Here is a 25,632-nt window from a genome sequence, read left to right as displayed (position 1 = left end):
TCGGTGAAAATGAAGTAATCGTTACCAGCGCGAGGCTTGTACTTCTCTTTACACGAAGCGTTAAGCGCGGGCGTTTTCTACCCCGTAGGGCGGAACACTTTACAAATGTTTATTAATAAAATATGGCGTTGCATACCTTCAGCTGTCATGTTAACAGCATAAAGATGAAAGGTCAGTCCAAGGGGATTTCTCTGATTTCAACGCGATGTGCAGAGCAAAAACATTTAAAATGATCTCTGCATCTAAAATTAAAATCCTTGATTCAGAGTTTTAATTCTCTAAATCTAGATTTTTAAGTTTAACCTAGAATTACTCTATCTAAAAATATCGTTGATATTTTTGGATACAGTAATTCAACATCATTACAAAATACAAAACAAATTAGCATTATCATTTAGAAAAAATGTATTTAATTAATCTTTATTTTCGGAAGTTTTAAAAGGATGTAACCTGATTCCAAATTAATGTGAAATTCTCATAATTAAGAAATAATTCAGAAATTTTTAATGCACCGCTAAATATAATGATCGGAACGGATCACTAAAAGGGCAGTTCCATAAAGAATGAACAATTTTTTTTTTCACAACGTATCTGTATTAATGATCCTTATTTTGACAGTACTTTTCAAAGTAGTCCTGTTTGATGAAATGACTTACTCCAAACTTTCTGCCATTCTTCAAAAACTTGGAGGAACCATTTTTTGACATGCGTTTGTCAATCGCCATCGATGTCATTACAACTTCTTCTGACGACTGGAAACGTTTTCCTCGCAGCTCCTTTAGCATTAGTAAAGGCACATGATGCAAGAAAGCAAGCTTATATAGCATCATCCAAAAAAAAAAAAAAACTTCTCATTTCACCCATCAACTCGCTCCAAATGTTTGCCTGCTTCTGCCTTGAATCTATTTAAGCTATCAACTTCTACAACGACAGATGGAAATTTGTTCCAGCAATCAACCACCCACTGGCTAAAGGCAAACTAACACACATATATCCTACAACTGTCTTTCCTCAATTTAAATTTATGCCCTCTCACGTGATTATTCTGAGCAAGAGGAAGAATCCCATCAGCACTGAGTGTACTCAAACCATTCAAGGCTTTATACACCTCAATCAGATCACCTCACAGGTGCCTAGTCCCCATACACTGTAATTTACAAAACTTAAGCCTTTCTTCGTAAGCGCAACCCTTTGTTCCATCACTAATCTTGTTGCCCTTCTCTCAACCTGCTCCAGCAGCTCTACATCCTTCCTAAAATGTGGCCTCCTGACCTGTATTATATACTCGAGGTGTGACCTGACCATTGCTTTCTAAAAGGCATAATAACCTCCTTTTCCCTACTAGAAAAATTCCTGTAACAAAAATTCCTCTAACAACTTTATTTCTGACTTGTCATCCTATCACATTTTAGTACATCACATATATATACAACATTCTCTATATAATCTCCCTTAATTACCCTCCCTCCAAAACTATCTTACATTCCGTTAATCAAGGTATTTTACTACCTCTATGAATCCCGTTCCCTTTACCTTATTCTAGGGAACCTTATCCTGATTACTCATTTTACATACATGTCTCTTATAATATATCTGTTACAATTGCTCCTTTTATATTTGTTATCCTTTCTCTAGTCCTTTAAAATACAAGGGAATATTCATGTTAATTAGACACTTACTTCTAATAATGGACATGATCTCTCCGCTAGAGCTTTCCATTCTTTATTGGGGGCTGCTGTTCTCGTCTGAATAGGGCATCATCTACATCTTCTAGGAATTTATAGTATGGTCCTTGATACTGCTACTCGGTTTCGGGACTGCAACTTTACCTTCACGGCTCGCTTATCTGCACACAGGCCATTATCATTGCCTTCCGATGATGGACCACGCTTTACTTCTCCTTTCACTTCATTTATTTGCACACTGCCCACTATCACTGGCTTCCGATGACGGACTAGGCTTTATTTCTCCTTACACTTCATTTATTTGCCCAAGGCTTTATTTCTCACCTTGGCGCACTTGTCTGCATACTGCTCTACTGTTGCTTCCATCACTAGCCTTATAAAACAAATACTTAATTGTTCTCTTCTATCTTAAAACTTATCTAACTTTTCTCTACTAACTAACTGTACTTAAAACTTATCTAACCTTTCATAACTGACTACTCCATCTTAAAACTTAGTCAAACTTTCTTAACTCTGATAGCCAGATCTAAACTTTATCAGAACCTACTCAACTGACTATTCCATCTTAAAGCCTTCCCAAAACTTACTCAACTGACTGAAAGGATTCTTCTTCTCTCAGGTTCTCTCTTTTAGTTCTTCCCTCTCCCCGACCAATCATTTACTATTTCATCCTCTTCATCGCCATTCGCTCATTTTCCCATTCCGTTTGTATCGAGGACTTCGGCGTCTGGAAATTTCTAGAACTTTCGACTGAACATCCGGCCGCTAGAACCTACCAGAACTTCCGTCGGCCATTCGGGTCCATTTACTACTTTCGTCATGCTCTAATTTTTAAGTGGCCTCCCCTATGAAATTTTTAAAAGAGCACTCGTGTCGGCCCGTTTATTCTGCGGATGCTAAATGAACGCGGCGTACTCTAAATTCTTCGGTCCTCGCTTCCTTCCCCCTCTTTGCAGTCCGAACCCTTTCTTGGGGGGTTCGACGATCCTTTGTCCCTTACTATCGTAGTGCCGCCCCCGCTCTGTTTACCGTAAACAAGAACTGCTTCCAACCGGTACTCTTCATCATCATCATCATCATCATCATCAGCCATTTTCAATCCACTGCAGGATGAAGGCCTCTCCAGCAACTTTCCAGTTCCTTCTGTTTTGAGCACTGGCCATCCATTTACTACTCAAAAACTCATGAATTTCATCTATCCATCTCCGCCTTTGTCTTCCAGGTTTTATTCTAGCTCCTCTTGGGTACCATTCTGTTATTTTCTTAGTCCATCTGTCATCATGTCTTCGAGCTATGTGTCCTGCCCAAGACCATTTTAGTTCTTTAGTTTTGATAAGAATGTCCTTTACTTAAGTTTGCTGCCTAATCCATGTGTTTCTCTTCTTATCTAACAGTCTGATTCCCAATATAATTCGTTCCATTCTTCGCTGTGTAGTTCTTAGCTTCTCTTCCATTCTTTTGGAGAGTGCCCAAGTTTCACTTCCATAAGTCATGGTGGGGAGTATACATTGATTCATTATTTTACGTTACAGACAAACTGGGATATTGTTCTTCAGTATGTGACTATATTTCCCGAATGCTATCCATCCAAAATTTATTCTTCTCTTGACTTCCAGCCATTTATCATTATTACAGCTAATAACTTGTCCCAGATAAGTATATGACTCCACCTTTTCAATTACTGCTCCTTCAATCATTATTTCCCTTTCCATGGCATACTTGTTCATCATTACTTTTGTTTTAGCCATATTCATCTTTAGTCCAAAATCCTTACTAGCTGTGCATAACTGATTAAGATTTTCCTCTAATTCTTTGGGATCGTGGCTTATGACCACAATGTCATCTGCAAATCGTAAATGGTTTAGGTACTCTCCGTTCACATTGACTCCTTTCTGCGACCAGTCTAATCTTCTGAAAGCTTCCTCAAGGGCAGCAGTAAACAGCTTCGGAGATATTGTGTCTCCTTGTCGAACTCCTTTCTCGATTTTAAATTTGCTACTGTCTTTGTCTGGTCTAATAAAGGATGTAGCACTCTCATATATTTTCTTCAAAATCATAATATATGGGGTATCTATGCCTTGTCTTTCCAGTGCCCGAAACATTGCCTTATGCTGTATGGAGTCAAATGCCTTTTCATAATCCACAAATGCCAGGCATAATGGTATTTTATATTCATTTGCTTTCTCCATTAGCTGTGATATTACGTGAAGGTGATCCATAGTTGAGAATCCTGTCCTAAAGCCAGCTTGCTCTTTCGGTTGATTCTCATCAAGTATTCTTTCTAATCTGTTAGTAATGACCCTTGTGAACAACTTGCAGATGTTGGATAACAAGCTAATTGGTCTATAATTTCCAATTTCTGATTTATCTCCTTTCTTATGCAGCAAAACTATGATTGCATTATTCCACTGCTTAGGCATCACACCTTTTCTAATGCACTTTGTGAAGAGCCTTGCTAGTTTTTGTGTTATGTCTCTTCCTCCCAATTTTAACAACTCTACAGTAACTTCATCTTCCCCCGGGGCTTTCCGATTCTTCATTTTCTTCAATGCATGTTCTACCTCATCAGGAAGAATATCGGGTATGTCGTATGTGTTGCTACTTTGCAATCCATCTTCCCCACTGCTGGTATCATTCCCTCGCTCCTTGTATAATTCTCTATAGTAGTCTTCTGCTATTTGAATTATGCTTTCTCTGCTGTTTATAAGTACACCATCGCTATTCTTCAGTTTCAGTATCATTTGTCTTTCTGTATTACTGCTCATGGCTGCTGATTTAAATCCTTTGTTTTCCCTTAATGCTTGTTCTACTTTTCTTGTGTTAAATCTTCTTATGTCCTCTCTGAGTCTCTTTCTAATGGCTTTGCATAACTCAGTATACTCAATTTTCTCCCTGTCAGTGTTTTTCTTGCTCTTCATTTGTCGTCTTTGGTTCATCATGACAAGTGTTTCTTGACTATTTTTTTCTTCTTTGGATTTTTCTTTCCCTATAGGTTTCTTGGGCTTTATCACTTTCAGAAAGTTGTAATATTCCTCGTCGATATCTTGGTCCTGAGCAGTCTACAGAAGCTCAAACTTGTTCTTAAATTCCAGTACATACTGCTTTTTCTCCTCCTCTGTTATTTCAAAGACCTTTGTATTATTTCCTTTTCCTTTTCTACTTCTATATCAAGTGTACATCTTACCATTCTGTGATCACTTCCAACATTTACCTTTTCAGGACGGTAATATCATTCACAATATATCTTCTGTTAGTGAGGATGAAGTCGATTTCATTAGTTGTTAATCCATTTGGACTCTTCCATGTCCACTTTCTGTTCACCCTTTTCTTGAAAAAAAGTGTTCATTACTGACAGTCCTTGAGATTCTGCAAATTCCACAAGTCTTTCACCTCTTTTATTTCTTTCACCAATTCCAAAATTTCCTATAGTTCCTCTTTCTGCGCTGTTTTGCCTTTTTCCAACCTTAGCATTGAAGTCCCCCCATAATAATAGTGTAGTGGGTTTTCTGCTCATCTAGAAGACTCTCAATTTCAGTGTACATTTCTTCAACCTCTTCATCATCATGGCTCGATGTTGGTGCATAAATCATTATAATCTTTAGCTTGTACCTCTTAGAAATCTTGAATATTAGTCTGGAAACCCTTGGTGATGTACTTTTGAATTCCAAAATGTTGTTTTTAAAATCTTTATGGACCAGAAACCCAACTCCACCTTCACTCCTTTCACTGTTACCATTGGTGTACAGCAGACTTCCACTCGATAAACTTATAAGTGATTCATTTCTTCTTCTTGTTTCAGCCAAACCGATGATATTCCAATTCACATTTTCTAATTCCTTTTCCAGCTCTAATATCCTCTCTTCACCGATGAGTGATCGTATGTTATAACAGGCCAAGTTCAATTTCCGTGTATGGCAGCCTGGTCGTACCCAGAGATTCTTAGCACCCTCTGCTTCCACTCTGATCCTCTCGCTGCCGTAAGAGGGAGAGTGAAAGCTGCTGGGGACTGAGGGCCATTTGTATTGTTGTGCTCTCATTGCTGGAGGGTTTGGTCTTTTCCTCTTCACGCTGACCAGGCGTCTTGAAGAGAACCACTCTACACGTTCGTTGCCACCTAAGTGACGTAACAGGGCTTACCATCGAGAAGGTGTGCATGAGTGGATTTTAGGGAGGCAGGCCAACCGGACTTCTCCTAAATCTTCTGTAATAGAGATATTGGATCCATCAGTGTTTTAGGCTGAGTGTCTGATAACACACAGGATACCTGTTCCCCTCTAAGCCCCTTATATACCGGTACTCTTATTGTATGGCTTCGTTTCGAGCAGGCCCCCCTGCTGCTACGCTAATCCTCTCTCTCTTTCTCTCCCAAAAGACTACAGTGTGAGCACAAGCAATTAGCTGAAAGCCGTTTGTTTTAATATTTACAATTTTCCCAGAAATAAGAATATTATTATTATTTGTAAGAATGGGTTCTTACAAAACTTCAGTTGCCACCTCTCAGCCCATCTGCTCAACTTTTTTAGATCCTGTTGCAGCAGCGTACTGTCATTAGTGTCATTAACAACTCGGCCGACCTTAGTATCGTCTGAAAATTCCCAAGGACCAAAGCGCATTGAACCAGAAATCTTAAAAAAGGCACCCCAGTTAAATCCACAATTTCTGCTTAACCTATTCAATAAATGTCTACCCCAGGGATGCTTCCTACAAGACTGGAAAACAGCTGAAGTTACTACTCAAAAACCCATCGAAGCCCCCAGAACAGCCTAACTCGTACCGCCCATTGCCCTCCTGTCCACACTGAGCAAGGTACTTGAACGTCTCCTCCATACCAGACTCTTTGGACACTACACAGAAGCTGGCCTTCAATCCAATTCACCATATGGATTTCGCTCAGGACGCTGCACAGAGGACGCTCGCTACCAAATAACCCAAGCTGCAGCCAACATTAATCACAAATATACTCACCTAATAGCCATCGACTTTGCCGAAGCCTTTGACATGTTCTGGTGGCCAAGCAATTTCCGCCAAATAAGACAGGCATGTATGCCAGTCAACTTATACACTGATATGCAAAACTTAAGGTTAACACTTTTTTTTTTTTTTTTAATGAAAACCCCAAACATGAGAGGTATTGGAACTTATAGTACCGTGCTTGGGTTGGAGGTTGAGAAGACGAAAGGAGATATTTGTTGACAATAGACTTGAACTTCTATAGACAGTAATTTTCAGGATATACGTACGAAGGAAGGGTGTTCCAGAAAAAAGCAGTTGAATGAATAAACAAGGAAGATGAAAAGTTGGTTCTGTGAGTTTGAAGTTGGACAGTAAATGGATGTTGGCTCTTGGCGGCACGTGTTCGGACTGCTTTGAAAGATAGAACGGGAATAATCGAAGCCAATTCAGAAGAACAGTGCCCATGGAAGTACCCGTAGAGAAGGTATGCAGCAGAAACAATATGTCTATGAGACAGCGACTGGAGAGACTCTGTTAGAGCTGAGTCATTAATTAACCTAGCGACCCTCTTCTGAATGGAATCTCGAAGCCTGAGAGACGTTTTGGGGGCGCCACCCCAGATGTGGGAACAATATTCCATGGTAGGGCGGATTTGCGATTTGTACAGTGTAAACAGCTGTTTGGAAGAAAAGTAACGCCGAGAAGGAAAGAGAAAACCAAGTTTTTTATATGCAGAGGAAGCAATATTTGTAATGTGCTTGTGCCAAGAGAGATTAAAGGTCAGGGTAATCCCCAAAACAGATATATCAATTTGCCTAGAAATTGGAGTGTGACTAAAGACAAGCATAGGAGCAGACGAATCCTTTTTGCGAGATATAAGACATGGCTGAGTTTTAGAAGGATTGAAATCAACTAAGTTATCTTTGCCCCACTAGAAATTTACCTGCAGATCGGCAGTTAAGGAATTGGTAGCAGATATTCGAGAAGTTGAAGCTGATTGAGCAGAGCAGGGTTTCTCAAAATGGAAAGTGGAATGCAATGTGGTATCATCCCCAAAACTATGGATAGGATTTCCAGTCAATGGAAGAAGGTCATTAATATACAAGAGGAAAAGAGTGGGGGAAAGAACTGAACCTTGGGGGACATCAGCATTAGTGGAGAAGTTAGAAGACAGAGAGCCATCTACATTAACTTTAAGTGGGCGATCAGAGAGAAAACTGGATAACCAATTACAAAAAACAGTTGGCAAACAGAAGATGGAAGCTTGTTTAGACCTTTATGTCAAACATGATCAAAAGCCTTTGAAATGTCAAGAGTAACTGCTTGTGTTTCACCGAACTTTTCCATTCAGTTTGTCCAGAGATGGGTAACACAAGCCAGAATATCACCAGCAGATCGACACTGGCGGAATCCATACTGGCGATCGTTGATTGGATGGAAGGTTTCTAAGCAGTTTAAGAGTTGGCGGTTAATTGATTTCTCCATTACTTTAGAACGAGTAGGAACTAACTGTTGTGTTCTTAAATTAGTAATAACATTCAATCTATATAATGGTAACTTTTATTTTTTTTTTTATTATTTATTTATTTATTATTATTTTTTTTTCCCTCGGGTTGGGCAGCCTGAGGTCTCCTGTCCTTTGGTATTGCACTCCTTCCACTGGACGACAAATTAGTGCAGCAGCACTAGATGATAAAAGCAGGCACAACTACTCAAGCCTAGAAATGAGCAGTGATTGACAGGGTGTTGATCGCTGTAGAGTGTAGACAGTTTCTCTCTCTCTCTCAACACAGATTTTGCAAGGTGGAGTTCGACTAAACGTCTAGGTGCCACCCAAAACAAGTACATCCGCATACATACACACATAGTATATCTTTTATTGTTTTATTGCTTGCAAGTGAAGCTGTATAATTAAAATTGGTTTTTTTTTTTTTTTTTTTTTTTACGCAGAATGCAACGATTGTAAATAGAACGAGTAGGTGTAATTGCAACGGGACAATAATTTGATGGGAGTGATTTGTCGCCCTTTTTAGGAACTGGCTGGATATGAGCAAATTTCCAAGTAGAAGGAAGAACACTTTTGGAATAAGAACGTGAAAAAAAGGAGGCACAGAACAGAACAGAACATTTTTTAAATCCACCTTCAATCTGCCAGGCTTTAGGCCTGGCAGACTGACGGTGGATTTAAATTTCTGCATCAGGCAACTGAAGGAAAAGTGTTATTAGTATTAGTAATGGCCGCATGATGCAAGAAAGCCTATGGCTTATGCTGCACCAGCCAAAAAAAAAAAAAAAAACTGATTAAAACAATGATAAAAAACCTAATAATTAATAAAAGAAAAGAAAATTAAACCTATCATCCTATGCGATTACCTCACCCGCAGGTACTATCCAGATGACCTTTGAATTTCCCCAAACTGTCAGCCTCTACTACACATGTAGGCAACTTATTCCAGTAATTTATAACTCGCTGGCTAAAATAAAACTTCCTGCAGTCCAATCTAAACATCTCCCCCCCGTAACTTGAATTTATGTCCCCTAGTTCTAGCATCATTTATAATCTTGCTACAAAACTAAGCTGAGTATCCTTGAGAATTTCAATTCTATCTAAATGATCCTGAATTCCACCCTTGATCATTGCCTCCATGATTTTCCCTACTGTAAGATGTAAAATCTTACAAATATATTATTTTACAGAAAAGTGAGATTAATTTAAAGTAAAACTTATAATATAGCAATATGGGGGAGCGAAACCCTACAAGTCAAGAATATTACTAAGATCACTTGCAAGGGATTAAATTAGACAACGTCTATACAAGGGGAGCGGTAAGTGAAAAGCTATTAGCAACCTAGGTACACTTCGACTCCCTGCTCACACAGACAAACTAAACAATAGAAACTAGCAGCAACTGCTATTAGTAGAAGGTGTCAACTCTGGTAAACAATGGCGCGGTGGACCATGTGCTGTCGGGACATTTCTTTAATCGGTGACACCTGGAGAAGAGACAGGTAGTAAATATGGAACAAATGCTGGGAATTAGATTTAAGACTGGCGTCTGGCAAGTTTTATAGATCGTGGGAAATTAGTCTGCTAAAGTATAACTATAAAGCGGCTGACTTCAAAGGTACAGACAGCCTGAGAAATTTTACAAATTTCTTAAAATAAGAAGTGAGATCGAGCAATAAAGAATCAGCTTGAGAAAATAAAACGGGCAAATAAGAAGAGAGTGGAAGTTGATAAAATGAGAAAGATTGGTTAAGACTCAGAACAAGGCCCACATGACACAAAGGGGCGGTACGTAGTTGAGATGAAAAAAAGCGAGTGAATAGGGAGGCAGAACCCAAAGTTGAGATTCATGTGGGTGTTTATGGAAATAAGTTAGGGGAGACACATTCGAAGTTTTTTTTTTGTGTTAGAAAATGTGAGAAGAGACAGAACCATGAGTTGAGTTTATGTGGGTGTTTTATAGAAATGAGTTAGGGGGAGACAAAGTTTAGATTCTCGTCGGCGTTTGGGAAAATGAGTTAGGACGGACAGTTGAGTTTTTGTCGTGTTAGAAAATGTGAGTAGTAGTCAGAACCCCGAGTTGAGTCATGTGGGTGTTTATGGAAATGAGTTAGGGGAGACACAGTTGAAGTTTTTTTTTTTTGTGTTAGAAAATGTGAACGGGTCAGAACCCAAAGTTGAGATTCTTGTGGGTGTTTATGAAAATGGGTTAGTGGGATTCTAAGTTGCGATTTTTGTTGGTGCTAGGGAAAATGAAATAGTCAGCGGACACAGCAGTCGAGATTTTTGTCGATATAAGTAAAATGAGTTAGTAACATGGACAGTTGAGGGTTCTGTTGTGGTAGGAAATATGTGTCAGTTAACAGTTGAGTGTTTGGTCGTGGTGGGAAAAGAGCAGGGTAGCGCCCTGGGAAGTTTTCTTCTTGAAAGAGTTCTTAATAGGTGGAGCGGAAAAAACGAGGGTAGCACCCTATGAGTTTTCCTTGTGATAAGTTTTAATAAAGTGGAGTGGAGAAGGAGTTAGTGTGAGATGCCCTATGAGTTTTTCCTTGTGATAGGTTTTAATAAGATGGAGAGAAAAGGGAGCGAAATCCGCAGAATCAGTAGCTCGAGAGAAGGAGCGAAAATGCGGAATTAGTAGCTCGATGAGAAGGAAGGAAGCAGCGAATGGAAAGATAGAAGTAGCCCGAATAAGGTGGAGAAAGAACGCCAGTCCCATGTAGCCAACAGTTCCTAAAAAATTATCTGTAGCAAATTCAGGTATAGCAGATGAAGGAGATCCCCAGAAGGTACCCTGAGAGCCTAATATGGAAGGTTGGAACCTCCCTGGAAAGGAAAGAAAAAAGATAGAAGTAGGTGAGATATTATTAAGTACTGAAAGTTAACAAGGCCTGTTAGTGAAACAGTATAGTGATTAATTTAAAAAAAAGGGGTAGCACTAGAAGTAAATTGATAGATAAATTATCTCTGAAGTAAATTATATATATACTAACAGAGTTTAATTAATTAAAAAAGATTATTGTAAAATGCAAGAAAAACGAAGGATGAGTAATAGATTAAATTGTTGTTCAAATGATTATAATGTGTTAGAAGGGTAGTAAGGATTATTTGAAAAGTTTTGATTGTTTTAAGGATAGATAATTGAATCCTATGAGAAGTTTTGATTATGTTTTAAGGATAGATAATTGAATATAGTGTTTGTATTGATGAAGAATTGTTGGTTCATCTGGAAGACTAATAACAAATAGAGACTTTAGGAAAGTTAAGATTGTTCTTCAGTGTATTGTAACAGAATGGTGAGAACACAGAGTATAATGATGAAAGTAGCATATTGATTGTTAATATAAGAATAATATTTGCAAGGTATCCTTGATTTAACTTTGTATGCATATTACATGTTTTTTTATTCAATTGTATATTATGTTGTATATGTAAATAAACTTTGTTGTTTATTAATTTGTGAGTTTGTTATTCCTGAACACTCAGCCTTTCCGAAGGGAATTATACATAATTGAGAAGTTCCCATGAATCTGGAATTCTCCTGTGAAGCAAAGTCAGATGTGTACGTGGGGGTGTAAGGAATAGAGGTCTATATAGTTATAAGGGAACAGAACAAATAAGGAATATTTAATAAAGCATTATTATTATACATATTCAAAATAAAATTTAAAGAAGAGTAAAGACATATGTATATTTTTAAGGACTTCATTTTCCTCCCCCACACTAACACTGAAGTCAGACTGCAGGTCGATAATTTCCCACTTCACTCTTAGAACCACCCATATGGGAGATACATTGGCACTTTTCCAATCCAAAGAAATCTCCCCAGAGTCTAGTTATGCTCGCATAATTATCCTCAATGGTTCAATGCACTTACTTGCCGCCTCCCTTAAGAATATAGGGTATATTCCACCAACTCCAGGAGCCTTACTGGCCTGTAAGCTCAAAAATTTCTTCGTTAAATAATCTTGCGAAATTTCAATATCATTAATTACATATTTTTCAACTTCGCTCCCACAATTTCCCATTGCATTACAATATAAACGCAATAAAGAATTATGGATGGTATTTTTGGTAATAATAGAGGAACGTCTTGTGGAGATATAATAATAGAGGATAGAGGAACATCTTGGGGAGAGAATTGAGAATATGTGCACCAATACAGTGAGCAAAGTAAGAACAGTGATGGCGCTGACGCAGAGCTTTGAAATAACATCAGGATATACAGTGATATGCGTTACGCTTTGTTGGACGAATAATCAGATTGCTAAGTTGTTGTAGTAGGGGTTTTAGGAGCAACAGCAACTAAGGCCATAAGCCAAATGGATCAAATTTCAGCTTTCCTATCGTATGCTGATGATATTGTATGCTACTTGCCATGCAAACGCCATGTTGGTGATTCACAAGAAAGACAAACCTTATCTGAATCCGTAAACAGCTACCTAAATACATTCTGTAAGTATGCCAACAGCCAATCCAGAGAAGTCAAACTATCTCATCTTTACGCCAAGTCGGATGACTTCTGCTGATACTACATCTTCTCTACTTCCGGAATTGGCAGGAAATGTTCTGACTCCCACAGACAGTGTCAAATTCCTAGGAATAATCCTTGATGCCAACCTCACCTATAAAAAACAAATCCAAGCTCAGTATTCCAAAGCCCTGAGAGCGTTCTGGGTAATGAAAATTGATCTGTACAAAACGCACAATAAGGAAATAATCAAGAAATACCTTGCAACTTAGTTCTCCTATGCCGTGGAAGTTTGGTCGGCAGCACCACCCACCAGCCTCAGGAAACTATGGGGCCTCGAATTCTGGGTGCGGAAGTAGGCCAACTTGTGGTCGCACCAGATCTACACATCATCTAAATCTACTCTCTGCTGCAACCTTCAATACACGCCCAAAGTCCACAGAGCCCATGTGCTAAAAATAAAGTCATTCCTTCATCTGAGCTCAGCTAAGCAGGATCACATCAACATCTGGAACACAGTTGGTTGGCGTTTGCCAGGCAGACATCTCCGTAGTAGCCCCTCTTTATGCTCAAGGCTCCAGCGGTTACAGAATTTCAAGAGACACTTCCCAAATGTGACTCTAGACACTCTCAACTCGTTCAACATCGACATCGACCTGTAGACAAGGCATATCGCCATGGCATCTTGTCCTATCTTGCTGTTTGTAAAGGACATTTATGTAAGTGCCCATTTTAGTTAGTCGATGTCATTTCATGTTCTGCTCAACTTGTACTCCTTTCTCGCTGTAATTACTACTTCATTTTTACATTTTGACTATCATCTTTGCTTTTATCTATTAATTATTATTTAGTTATTATTATTATTTTATTTCAATTTTTTTTTTCTATTAAAAAACAAAATCACTTATATAAACAACGAATTTTAAGATTCCTTTGGCTTTCTGTGTAAGGAATCACTATTGTATAAAATTTATGCTAATAAAGACTCTTATTATTATTAATATATTTTATATGAATTATTTCATTGTACACTAGTACAATGAAAAATTCCATTCATTGTACTGAAATTATCTTTTCAATACAAATAACGCAGCAATACTTTGTTTATTTATTTTACTGTACCAGTTTCATAATCAGTTCCTGCAGTAAAGACGTTTTTAACGGCTGCCGCTGTGATATTATCAGTGATACTATCAGTCTCAGAGTAGAGCGGCAGCAACTCATTATGTACCTGGTACATAATGTTTATTTTTTTTTTTTTTTTACTTGGTCTATGGAAATTTTTGTGGCATTTACAGTAGTGTTGTATTTCTTCACAGCGTACATATGGCGCAGATGTTGGAAATCACAGGTGGCGCCTGACCCTAACAGTATGCACAGCACCTCCAAGTAGCACAGTGGTATCATCATCATCCCCCCCCACACCGGTTGGAAAAGACCCGGGTTCGAAGCCGTCGATGACGCGAGAAACTTTCCTGGGCTTTTTCCCACTCTGTGGCTGAGTTAGTCGGTCTCAGGCGTAGATGGCAAGTTTTTTATACCCTGGAACCCGGGATTTTTCGTCCAGAAAAGCAGGCAAATCGACCAGAGAACACACGCAAATTACAGACACAATACACATGGATAGATGAAGTAACTTTCCAGGTGACCATAATAAACAGTTCTGTGTTGAACCTCAACATCTCCAGTAACCATCCGTTGCAGCTTCTGGCAAACCTCCATACGAACTTACTGTTGCTCAGTATGAGTAGACTTGGAACCCAGCCCTGCACACACACACACACACACACACACACACACACACACACACACACACACACACACACACACACACACACACACACACACACACACACACACACACACACACGTGTCATATGCATATGGTCGTAGAGAATAGCGTGTGGGCTTCCTACTGATATTCTCAACATTTCTGTTATTTCCCTTATATGATCGTTATATAACGCTATAAGGGAACTTAGGGCATTATATGACGATCGTCTCTCACGATTACAGAAGCTGTGCTTATGGTTTCTGTGATGGCAGCAGTGGATCGCCAATTTTTGTGATTCGAAACCACTTGCGAACTGTGCTATATGGAAGCGTAGATTCACTATAAACCTCTTTTAACATTTCATATGCTTCAGCTGATGTTTTCTTGAGACAGAAATAAAATTTGAGAGCGGAATACTGTTCCTCACGTATCACGTCTAATGTTACATAAGCGAAACTCAAAGGCATACACTTGACAGACCGCCAAGTTCGCACCGTGCGCTCGAGTCAACTATGCAGTTGCTATGCGATGCAGCTTGGTTTAATCTTAAATTACGCAGCTCAGCTGAAAATATCAAGCCGTACACGGTTTTTCATGAAGAATTATAATTTTTTTTTATTAGCCCTTATATACATAAGATAAACATTCTGAACAAGAAAGAAGTTTCATCTAAAGCGCGCAAAAGGAAGCATTTCCTATGCATAATTCATTACGAATCCATTCTTATCCAAGGAACAATCAGGCTTTGGAACCTTTAGCACTGCTCATAGGCAGCTTCCTTCTGCTTTAATTTTTGAGATAAGACTATTACACTTTGATCTCAGCCAAAAGGCCGAGAAGCGATTTTTGAGATAAAACTGTAGTCCAAACCAATATTTGATTGTGAAGAGACGGCGTACAACTCCAGCATGGCTTCCTTAATTTGGTTGGCCTTTGTTCAAATGCCACAGGTTGGTTCAACCCGTGAAGCCAACTGAATCATCCTCGTGAGTACCACAGTTGGTAGGATCGCCGGCATCCCCACACCGGGTGGATAAGACCTGGGTTCGAATCGCGTCGATGATGTGAGGAATTTTAATAAGCCTGTTTCAGAACATGTCTGAATTAGCAGTCTCAAGCGAGGGTGGCATGGTTATTCTTCCCGGAAACACGGGTTTTTCTTCCAGAAAACAGAAAATCGACCTCAGAACGAACGCAATTTACAGATAATAAAACCACGGAGCAATATGGCCTTAGTCGCTGAGCTCCTGAAACTAAAACCTAAAACAACAACCAACTGAACCAGGAAAAATTGTTAAAATTCGGACTTCGTTGAGATTATATTAATCAAATATTATTTACTAAATAATATTTTACTAAATAGTATTAGTTTTCAATAGATAATAATTAAAATTTTCAATTGAAAATTCTCATTATTATCTTTTCAAAACGATTTTTTTTAAATGAAAGGTTACTAATTTAATGACTTCGCTTTCTGGGTAAAGGCTTAAATTTGAAATAAGTAGCAATACACATACACATTACTAAATATACTTATTAATAATAAGGGGTGTCAATGTAATACTAAAGCAACTAGTGGTGAAGTTTCTCCACAATATGAGAAAGTTACATTTCGTATTAAATAGTTTGCCCACAGCCAGGGGCGTCTTTCAGGTAAGCCCGAGTAAGCACAGGCCTAGGGAAAACCAAGGTTTATGGGGGGGGGGGAGCCAACGCCTTCTCCCTTCACCCAGAAACAAAGCCCTGTTTGTTTCTGGGTGAAGAAAACAAAACAAAAACAAACAAAGCCCAAAATGTTTCTTGGAAGGTTGTTCCAAGAAATATTTTGCGTATTTCATGTGTTAACATGTTAAAAATAAACAATATTAAATTGATAATTTACTGATTTACATAATAATTTATAATTACTATTTTACATTTTTTTTTTTTTTTTTTAATGTAAACCCCAAACACGAGAGGTGTTAGAACCTATAGTACTTAGTACCGTGCTTGGGTTCGAGGTTGAGAAGACGAAAGAAGATATTTGTTGACATTGGACTTGAACTTCTGTAGACTGTAGTTTTCAGGAAATACGTATGGAGGAAGGTTGTTCCAGAAAACGGCAGTTGAATGAATAAACGAGGAAGATTAACAGTTGGTTCTGTGAGTTTGAAGTTGGACCGTAAATGTATGTTGGCTGGTGGCGGCACGTGTTCGGACTGTTTTGAAAGAGAGAGAGCGGGAATTATAGAAGCCAATTCAGAATAACAGTGCCCATGGAAGTATCTGTAGAAGAGGCATGCAGAAGAAACAGTACGTCTATGAGAAAGCGAGTGGAGAGACTCTGTTAGAGATGAATCATTAATTAACCTAACTGCCCTCTTCTGAATGGAATCAAGAAGCCTGAGGGAGGTTTTGGGGGCACAACCCCAGATGTGGGAACAATATTCCATGTCAGGGCGGATTTGCGATTTATACAGAGTAAAAAAATGTTTGGAAGAAAAGTAACGCCGAGAGAGAAAGAGAAAACCAAGTTGTTTAGATGCAGACGAAGCAATATTTTTAATGTGCTTGTGCCAAGAGAGATTAGAAGTCAGGGTAATCCTCAAAAGAGATATATCATTTTGCCTAGAAATCGGAGTGTCACTAAAGATAAGCATAGGAGCAGAAGAATCCTTTTTGCGAGATATAAGACAAGACTGAGTTTAAGAAGGGTTGAAATCAACTAAGTTTTCTTTGCCCCACTGGAGAATTACCTGAAGATCGGAATTTAAGGAATTGGTAGCAGATTTTCGAGAGGTTGAAGCTGACTGAGCAGGACAAGGTTTCTGAAAATGGAAAGTGGAATGCAATGTGCTATCATCGGCAAAACTATGGATAGGATTTTCAGTCAATGGAAGAAGGTCATTAATATACAAGAGGAAAAGAGTAGGGGAAAGAACTGAACCTTGGGGGACACCGGCATTAGTGGAGAAGTTAGAAGGCAGACAGCCATCTACCGTCACCCTCATTGAACGATCAGAGAGAAAACTGGATAACCAATTACTAAAAACAGTTGGCAAACCATAAGATGGAAGCTTGTTTAGAAGACCTTTATGCCAAACACGATCGAAAGCCTTTGAGATGTCAAGAGCAACTACTTGTGTTTCACCGAATCTCTCCATTGAATTAGTCCATAAATGGGTAACATAAGCCAGAATATCACCAGTGGGTCACACTGACGGAATCCATACTGGCGATCGTTGATCAGACGGAAGATTTCTAGGTAGTTTAAGAGTTGGCGGTTAATTGATTTCCCCATTACTTTAGAAAGAGTAGAAGTAATTTCAATGGGACTATAATTGGATGGGAGAGATTTGTCACCCTTTTTAGGAACTGGCTGGATATGAGCAAATTTCCAAGCAGAAGGAAAAACCATCCTTTGGAATAAGAAAGTGAAAAAAGGCGGCATAGAATATGAGTAAGTTCAGGAACACAGGTTTTGAGAACAAGTGGAGAATTATCATCTGGACCCTAGGAGTTTTCTTAGCATCAAGATTCGTCAAAATCCTCCTGACATCCTTTTGATGAAAGATAACAGGAGGCATTGAATGGAGTGTGTTCGGAATGGTGGGAGATGATTACCAAGATCATAAATGCATGAGTTGGAATAAAAATGGGATGCTAGCAGGTCAGCTTTAGATTTGGCTGAAGTGACAACAGAACCATCTGGTTTGGACAGAGGTGGGAGCAGAGATAGGCAAAAGTTGCGACTAATAGCTTTGGCAAGAGACCAGAATGCTCGGCTACCATTAGGGCAATAAGCAAGTTTTCTACTCTTAGCCTGTTCAAACTCTAGTTTGGACTGATTAATAACTGCTTTACAACTGTTGCGAGCTTTGGTGTAGGCAGAAAATGAAACTGAAGAATTCGAAACAAGCCAAATACGATATGCAACATTCTTCTCTTGAACAGCCTTAGCATATTTATTGGAAAACCAAGGTTTAGATAAAGGACGAGATTTTAAAGTGCAGCGTGGGATAAAGGATTCCATTCCTGCAAGAATAATTTTACTGACACGATCTGAGCAAACGTTGACATCAGAAGTTTTGAAACAGTAATCCGACCAAGGAAAAGAAGAAAAGAAGTCTCGCAGGTCATCCCATTTTGCATTCTTGTAATGCCAAACAACACGAAGTTGGGAATAGCCATGAGATAAAGGTTCCATTGGAGAAGAGACAATCACCAAGTTGTGATCTGAAGTGCCAAAAGGACCTCTCACTTCGACCGTGTACTTAGAAGGGTTGTTTGTGAGAAAAAGATCAAGCGTATTGGCTGTATGATTAGGATTGTCCAGTATTCTTGTAGGTAAATGAACAATCTGTGCTAGGTCATTAGTAATTGCAAAAGCCTCAACATCTCGACCAGCTGGGTCGGTGTGACTAGAAAACGGAAGCCAGCTGGAGTTGTGAACATTAAAATCACCAAGGAAAATTACCTCACTGTCAGGAAAGTTGGACTGGAGAAAGTCAAGTTGCAACGAGAGGAAGTCAAAGAGCTCCAAGTGATTAGTGGAGTTGGGAGAACGGTAGAGACAACACATGAATTTGACACAATGAGGCAGAGAGATTTTAAGCCAAAGAAGATCAAAGAGAGGAGATTCCAAATTGCCAAGTCTCTGACAGGGAATATCAGAACGGACATATGCACAAGTACCACCTTTGAGGCGAAAGGAATCATACAGCGAATAATTTGGGCATCTGAGATGAGCAGTAGTTGAATCAAGCGATAACTGAGATTCTGTCAGAAAAAGTACATGGGGTTTGGCAGACTGCAAGTGGAAATGGACATCGTTGAGATTAGAATTGAGACCACGTATATTTGTGAAATGAATTAGGAAGTGCTTGGAAGGTTTAGATCTTTTCGCAGATAAGCTTGCTCTATTAGTCTGACAATTCATGGTGTATTCAATAGTAAGAAAAAGTGGGTGGGACATGCTGTATGAAGTAATGAAATTTTTGGATATGGCGTACACATGGTAAGGATATACCCAGATCCTTGACATAACGTGGTCTCGACAATGCTCCCCGCATACACACTACTCGGACTCCCTCCAGTCACTATCTGGCAGAGTAGAGGTAGCAAGATTATACATTAGCTGATCCGGAAGCCTCCTAGAGAGATACCAATAGGTTCGGTCCGGTGTACTAGCGGCCGGCCTGCGAACACCGTTTTAGAGCTGTTCCCTCGAAATGTAAGGAATATTGGATCTCGCCACGATGTTCATCATAACCTCAAAAGTCATCAATCATACTGCATGATGGAAGAGATAGGGAAGGGTTGATCGGAACTGAGCTCTACAGACTAAACATGGGTTCCACCACTTCAAGGCTCCAATAAGCAAAGTAGTGGTATTGCACCGGTTGATGAGAGTCATCTACCACCTAGTACTGCCTGGTAACATAGAGAGGCGGCGTTCCTCCATGTGATGAGGGCGCCACAATTCGACCCCTGCTTACGTTGGTTCACACCTGGGTGGTCACCCACCATGTACTTGTGCATGGAGGTTACACCCAGGATTACTAACAGTCCCACCATCGTGAAGGTGCGAGCAGAGGATTTGGCTGTCACAGACCGTCCGGACTTCGCCGAAATTGGGTCCACTTGACTTGAGTGTCACCCGAATATCAGTTCCATCAGCGTTTTAGACTACCAGGTAGCAAGTACAGCTTGTCTGGCATATATTTTACATAATAATAATAATTTATAATTATAATTTACATAATGATTTATAATTATTAATTTACATAATGATTTATAATTATTAATTTACATAATTATATTGTGTATAATTTACTTTTTGTAAGTAAATAAAATGTAAAATTAATCATTCTGAAAATTGAAAATATTCGCATAGGCGGGAGGAGGGCGCCATCGGTCAATGTAGCCTAGGGACGCCATATCAATGAAATCGATATAGAGGAAGCTGCGTTTTGGTTTCAGAAATGGTTTCCTTTCATTGCTAGAGTGACCATGTCAAGAGTTTGCGTAATCTGCCCACACTTGAAGCCGTGGTGCTCCAGAATCCTTATGCACCAGGTTAAAGAAAATCAACGCTACATGCCCAATTCAAGAGACCACCTACAGAAAGATCATACTCATCGTACTCAATAGCCAGATAAAGTTTCCAGAAATCCAAGAAGCAGACTATCAACTCGTTCATGGAGAAATAGATAGCGTGTAGCCAGCGATCCTGGCCAATCACATCCGGTCAGCAAAATCGTTAGTCCTGGCCGAATGGCGCGATCATGTAACCCGGTTCATCAAAACAGACAGCACAGTGGTATCATCACCGTCCTCCACACGACGGGTGGAAAAGGCCCGGGTTCGAATCCCGTCGATTACGCGAGGAACTTTACTAGGCTTTTTTCACTCCAAGGCGGAGTTAGTCGGTCTCAGACGTAGATAGCAAGGTTTCCCCCCTCCCAGAAACTGGGGTTTTTTCGTCCAGCAAAACAGGCAAAACACGCAATTTACAGACACGAATACGGGTTAATGTAATCATTTACAGGTAACCCTAATATAATAATAATAAAGTGCAGATGTGGACTCCCCCTGGAAAAGTGCCCACTCACTAACGTGACGATTGGCGAAGAGGAGCTAATCAAGGCCATTAACGCCCTGTCCAATAAGAAATCAACTGGAATTGACTCTATTCCCACCTTTTGCCTTAAAGTTGCCTCCTACTTCATCAGCGATGAGCTAACGAAGTTGTTTAACAGAATTTTAAAACAGGGAGTCGTCCCAAACGCTTAGCTAAATTATAGAGTCATTATAGAGATTGTTTCCAGTTGCGTCTCCCAATTCCAAAGGTGCAGAATCCGACCTCTACTGTGACTATAGGCCTATTTCAATCTCCTCCCCTTTTCTCAAATGCCTGGAGAAGTGCTTGTTTAAAGTAGTTGCCAATCAGATCCTTTCTCAGAGACCTGAGCATACACATTACGCGCTCTCACAAAGATCGCTGATAACATGCATGCAGGTGCTGAATTTGAAAACCCTTCAAGCCTGGGAGCAAAGCTATATTATGCATGCTGTTTTTCTGGATCTGAAAGCAGCCTTTGACTCAGTGCAAGTTAAGCCACTTATGTGCCTCCTGGAGAACTATTACGGTTTCACGGGTAACGTCTCGAAGCTCCTCTGGAATCTGATAACCAAGGGGTGCCTTACCTTCCAGCAAGGGAATAACTGCATCACAAAAAAGGTGGAAGTCGGTATACCCCAAGGAGGATCGTTGTCGGCACTGCTTTCTTCAGTGATATTTACTCCACTAATGAATGAAATACCTGCGTTTATGCCCTACGCCGACAATATTGTATGTTACCTCTCAAGCCCGGCTAACACCTCATCAGACCAGGCAGAGGAATTATCGAAGTCTGTCATCCTGAACAAATATCTGTCCTCTTTCTGTGAATACGCTACCTATTTTGGGCTTAAAATAAACCCTGGAAAATCCAAATATATCATCTTCTCACCTAGAGCACAAGCAGACCTTAATCCAGCAGTTTCTCTGCAGCCCTCTATTGCGGAGCATGTTCTCGTCGCCACTCATTCCGTAAAATTCTTAGGAGTGGTAATGAGCGAAAACCTAACGTATAAGGAACAAATCCAGCAACTGAGTTCAAGAGCATTACGGGCTTTCTGGGGTATGAAACTTGATCTCTGTACAGCACACAACAAGGAAACAGTCAGAAAAATTCTCCTCTACTATTTTAGTTCTGTCATCAGCTTTGGTATTGAAGTTTGGTCGGCTGCTCCTATGTCAAGTCTGAAGACGCTCTGGGGGTCTGGATTTCTGGTTCCTAAAGTGGGCCAACAATTGGGCTCACCTACCCAACATCAAAATCACAGCTCTGCATAAATCTCAGGTACACCCCTACCCAGCACCTGCCATATGCGAGGAAGCTCACAATGGCACTTAATCTCTGCCCGCTGCTCTCGAATTCGTTAATATCTGGGAAATCGTAGGCTGGAAATTCCCTGGTAGAGTCCTCAGAAACCGTCCAGTGTTCTGTTCTGTTCTGCTCTGTTTAGAAGTAATAATATTTTTGTTAGCAGACTAGATCCCAATACTACCTCTCAGTAGATGGATCAGCTACTATTGGAGCTGGAAATTCCGGGTAGTGCTTTCAAGATAAAAACCAAACATCCGAATTACGCATCCTTCAGAACTGAGCTAAAGGATTGTGACCTTCAAAAGTATCTAAATCCTGATATCTGGCTGAATGGTCTACTCGTCATGCCATTTTATGGAACTGTTCTAGGTTCTGTCAACAACTCCAGTGAGAAGTTAACATCTTACTCTCAATCTGTTGAGCTGTCTGCGCAGCTAGAGAATACCAGTCCGGGTTCGCATCATAGTCCTTTAGCCTTCCTCCTAATACCTGCGAACATACTTCTAACACCTATGTTAATCACAGCATTTTACGCTTCTTCAGAAGCGTAAAAAATAAACTGTCTACGCTTATAGCACTTTTGGTTGAAAAAACTCATGGTATAATTTGTTTAGTTGAAACATGGATGCAGGAGCCTCTTCAGGATGTTTTTCTACTGCCGAAAAATCTCAACTACACTCCATACATGACATCTAGGATTAATCGAAGAGGTGGAGGGTCAGCAATTATTTTAAAATCCAACATTAAAGTTATTAACCCTTACAACTCCTGTTCCTACAACTTTGAAGGAATTTCTCTTCTGATCCAAGTTAAAGATTCACTACTTCAAATATATAATATTTATATTCCGCCTGGACCTACTGATGATATTATTAACGAAGTAATAACCTGGATCATCACTGTTCATAAGTCTCAATCTAACATAATTATAATGGGCGACTTTAATCTAATCCCCCCCTGCCCAAATATAATTTACAAATGAAGTTGCTGTCCGACTCCTTATTAGTTCTAGGAGCTAAAAATATCAACGTCCCTGCTACAAGAGGTAATCAAGCGCTTGATCTAGTTTACTCTAATCTTCAACTTCAAGAAAAACGTAGCAGCAACATTACATTTAGATCTGACCACAAAAGTATTGAACTGCAAGCAGCAATTTGCTGTGGGAATCCTCGCCCTCCTCTAGAAATCACTAAAAGAATATCATCAATTAAATTCCTTCAGAAAGAAAGTTTTTGCAGCTCTTAAAATACTATCCATAGGATTCTCTTAAAAATATACCTATACAGGACACCACGTTTCTACTAATAAAATGGTTAAATCAATTAAAAACAGAGTCGGCATCCAAACTTGTAAGACTCTCTTTTCAATCCAAACCGTGGTTCAAATCTCATCTAAAACCATACTTTAAAAGGAAACAAAAATGCCACAGGCAGTGGAAGAAGTACGGCACTTCATCAAATCATCAACATACATAAAATATAAAAAGAGCAGAGCATTGTTTCAGCTCAAAAAAATTCAGGCGTACAAAAATTATTTAACGTTCAGGTTCAAGCATAATAAAAGAGCACTTTCTGTAAAAACAAGAGCTACCTCGCAGCATGACCAGACTTTGGAATGGATAAAATTCAATATGGAAATATGCAATTTTGACATCTGCAAGGAAGATATGCAAAACAGATTTAAAGAATTCAATTCTTATAAACACGCAAATAGCGTGCAACATGAAATGCTTCCTAATCAAGCCCTGCTAATCAACCAACTTGTAAACAAGAATACAGTTGAGAAAATTATTAACCAATTACAAATTGATAGTAGTGAAAGCCCTGACGGCATCCCTAGTTTTATTATTAAAATGTCCAGTGAATTCATCATTGATTCTTTAGTTCATATTATTTCCAGTTGCATCTCCCAGCCATTCCTTCCAAGACTATGGAAGACTTTTAGAATTATCCTGATTCCAAAACAGGCTAGTAGTAATAACAATATAAACTACCGTCCAATTGCTGTATCGTCAATAATCGCTAAAAATTATTGATAAGATCCTGCTGCCATATCTTCAGGATGCGATCTTCGCTAATGCACCTGTCAACGTGCATTTTGGTCCTACACAGGGCGCTCCACAACAACAACAAGCCTAGCTGACACCATTGTGCGCATCCAAACTACGTTTCAGGATAAAGCACAATGCGATGTATTTTACTTAGACATCAAAGGTGCTTTCGACAACACTGATCACAAGAAAGCCATTGAAATACTTAAAAATCATTTCCTCATTGACACAATGGTTATATCCTATCTAATACAGCCTAAATCATAGAAATCTCATCTTCCCCACTAATACTGATAATATTCTCGTCACAACCACAACAGGCATTCCTCAAGGAGGTGTTCTCTCCAGTGTTATATTTTCAGCATCCCTACAACCACTTCTACAAGAAAATCCAAATCTGCTGGCTTATGCTGATGATTTAAAGTTGTTTATTATTACCAAATCCTGTGATGACATTTCCAAGGTTAGTCATGATGCGAATTTACAGATGTGCGGAATCATCAAGTATCTGAAGAATCTCAATCTGACTATAAATACAAACAAATCTGCTCAAATAACTTATTCCTTACAGAAACAACCAAACCACATAGAAATTAAAATTGCAAATGTTTCAATTCCCAACGTATATGCTCACAAAGACCTAGGAGTTATTTTTGACAAAAATCTTTCATTTAATTCTCACTATGTATATGTTGCTAAAAAAATTCAAAAATCAAAATGGCTGATCAAGCAAGAAACAGCGGCGATTCAAGATAGAAAAACAGTCATAAACCATGTTCAGAGATGCATTTTTCCCATTCTGTCTTATGCCTCCGAAATCTGGTCTGGCTCTCCTCAAGTTACCGTAAAAAAATTCCTTGCCCTAGAGTATTGGGTTCTTTGATGGCTGAACAATAAAGTTCGTTTTTCCCGTACAATATCCAGGCAACACAACAGCTTTATAAAAACTTAAAAACAAAGCCTCTGCTACAGCTGATCAATGAGTCTGGAGTCATGCTTCTTGCAAAGTTAATTACTTCTGCAACCAATTCACCAAACCTTGCCAACATAATTGCTCCCACCAACAGAGAAAACTCAAGAAACCAACAACAATTCAAATACAAACTCTCCAGACTAAAACAAATGGACAGGATGTTCCCCAATGCATTCCTTCACCTCATAAATTAGCACAACTTTGATTGTAAGAGGTTGCTCAACTCAGAAGCCTACAGGAGTCTCATTTCCAAACAAATTATGAGAAATACAAACAGCTGCCAGCCTGCAACCCAGTACCTACATC

The 25,632-nt window shown here is 39.3% G+C and overlaps 1 protein-coding gene across 1 annotated transcript in view; it reads left to right on the top strand.

Moving 5' to 3' along the window:
* Window positions 1-25,632, top strand: part of LOC150089170 (uncharacterized) — a 437,035-nt gene that overhangs the window by 67,215 nt on the left and 344,188 nt on the right. The window lies entirely within an intron of this gene.

The sequence above is a fragment of the Mastigoproctus giganteus genome, chromosome 2, assembly GCF_048544385.1.
Source record: "Mastigoproctus giganteus isolate SK-2022 chromosome 2, ASM4854438v1, whole genome shotgun sequence".
Taxonomy (NCBI): domain Eukaryota; kingdom Metazoa; phylum Arthropoda; class Arachnida; order Uropygi; family Thelyphonidae; genus Mastigoproctus; species Mastigoproctus giganteus.
Note: the sequence above shows the minus strand (reverse complement) of the source record. Positions and strands in the feature narration are given on the sequence as shown.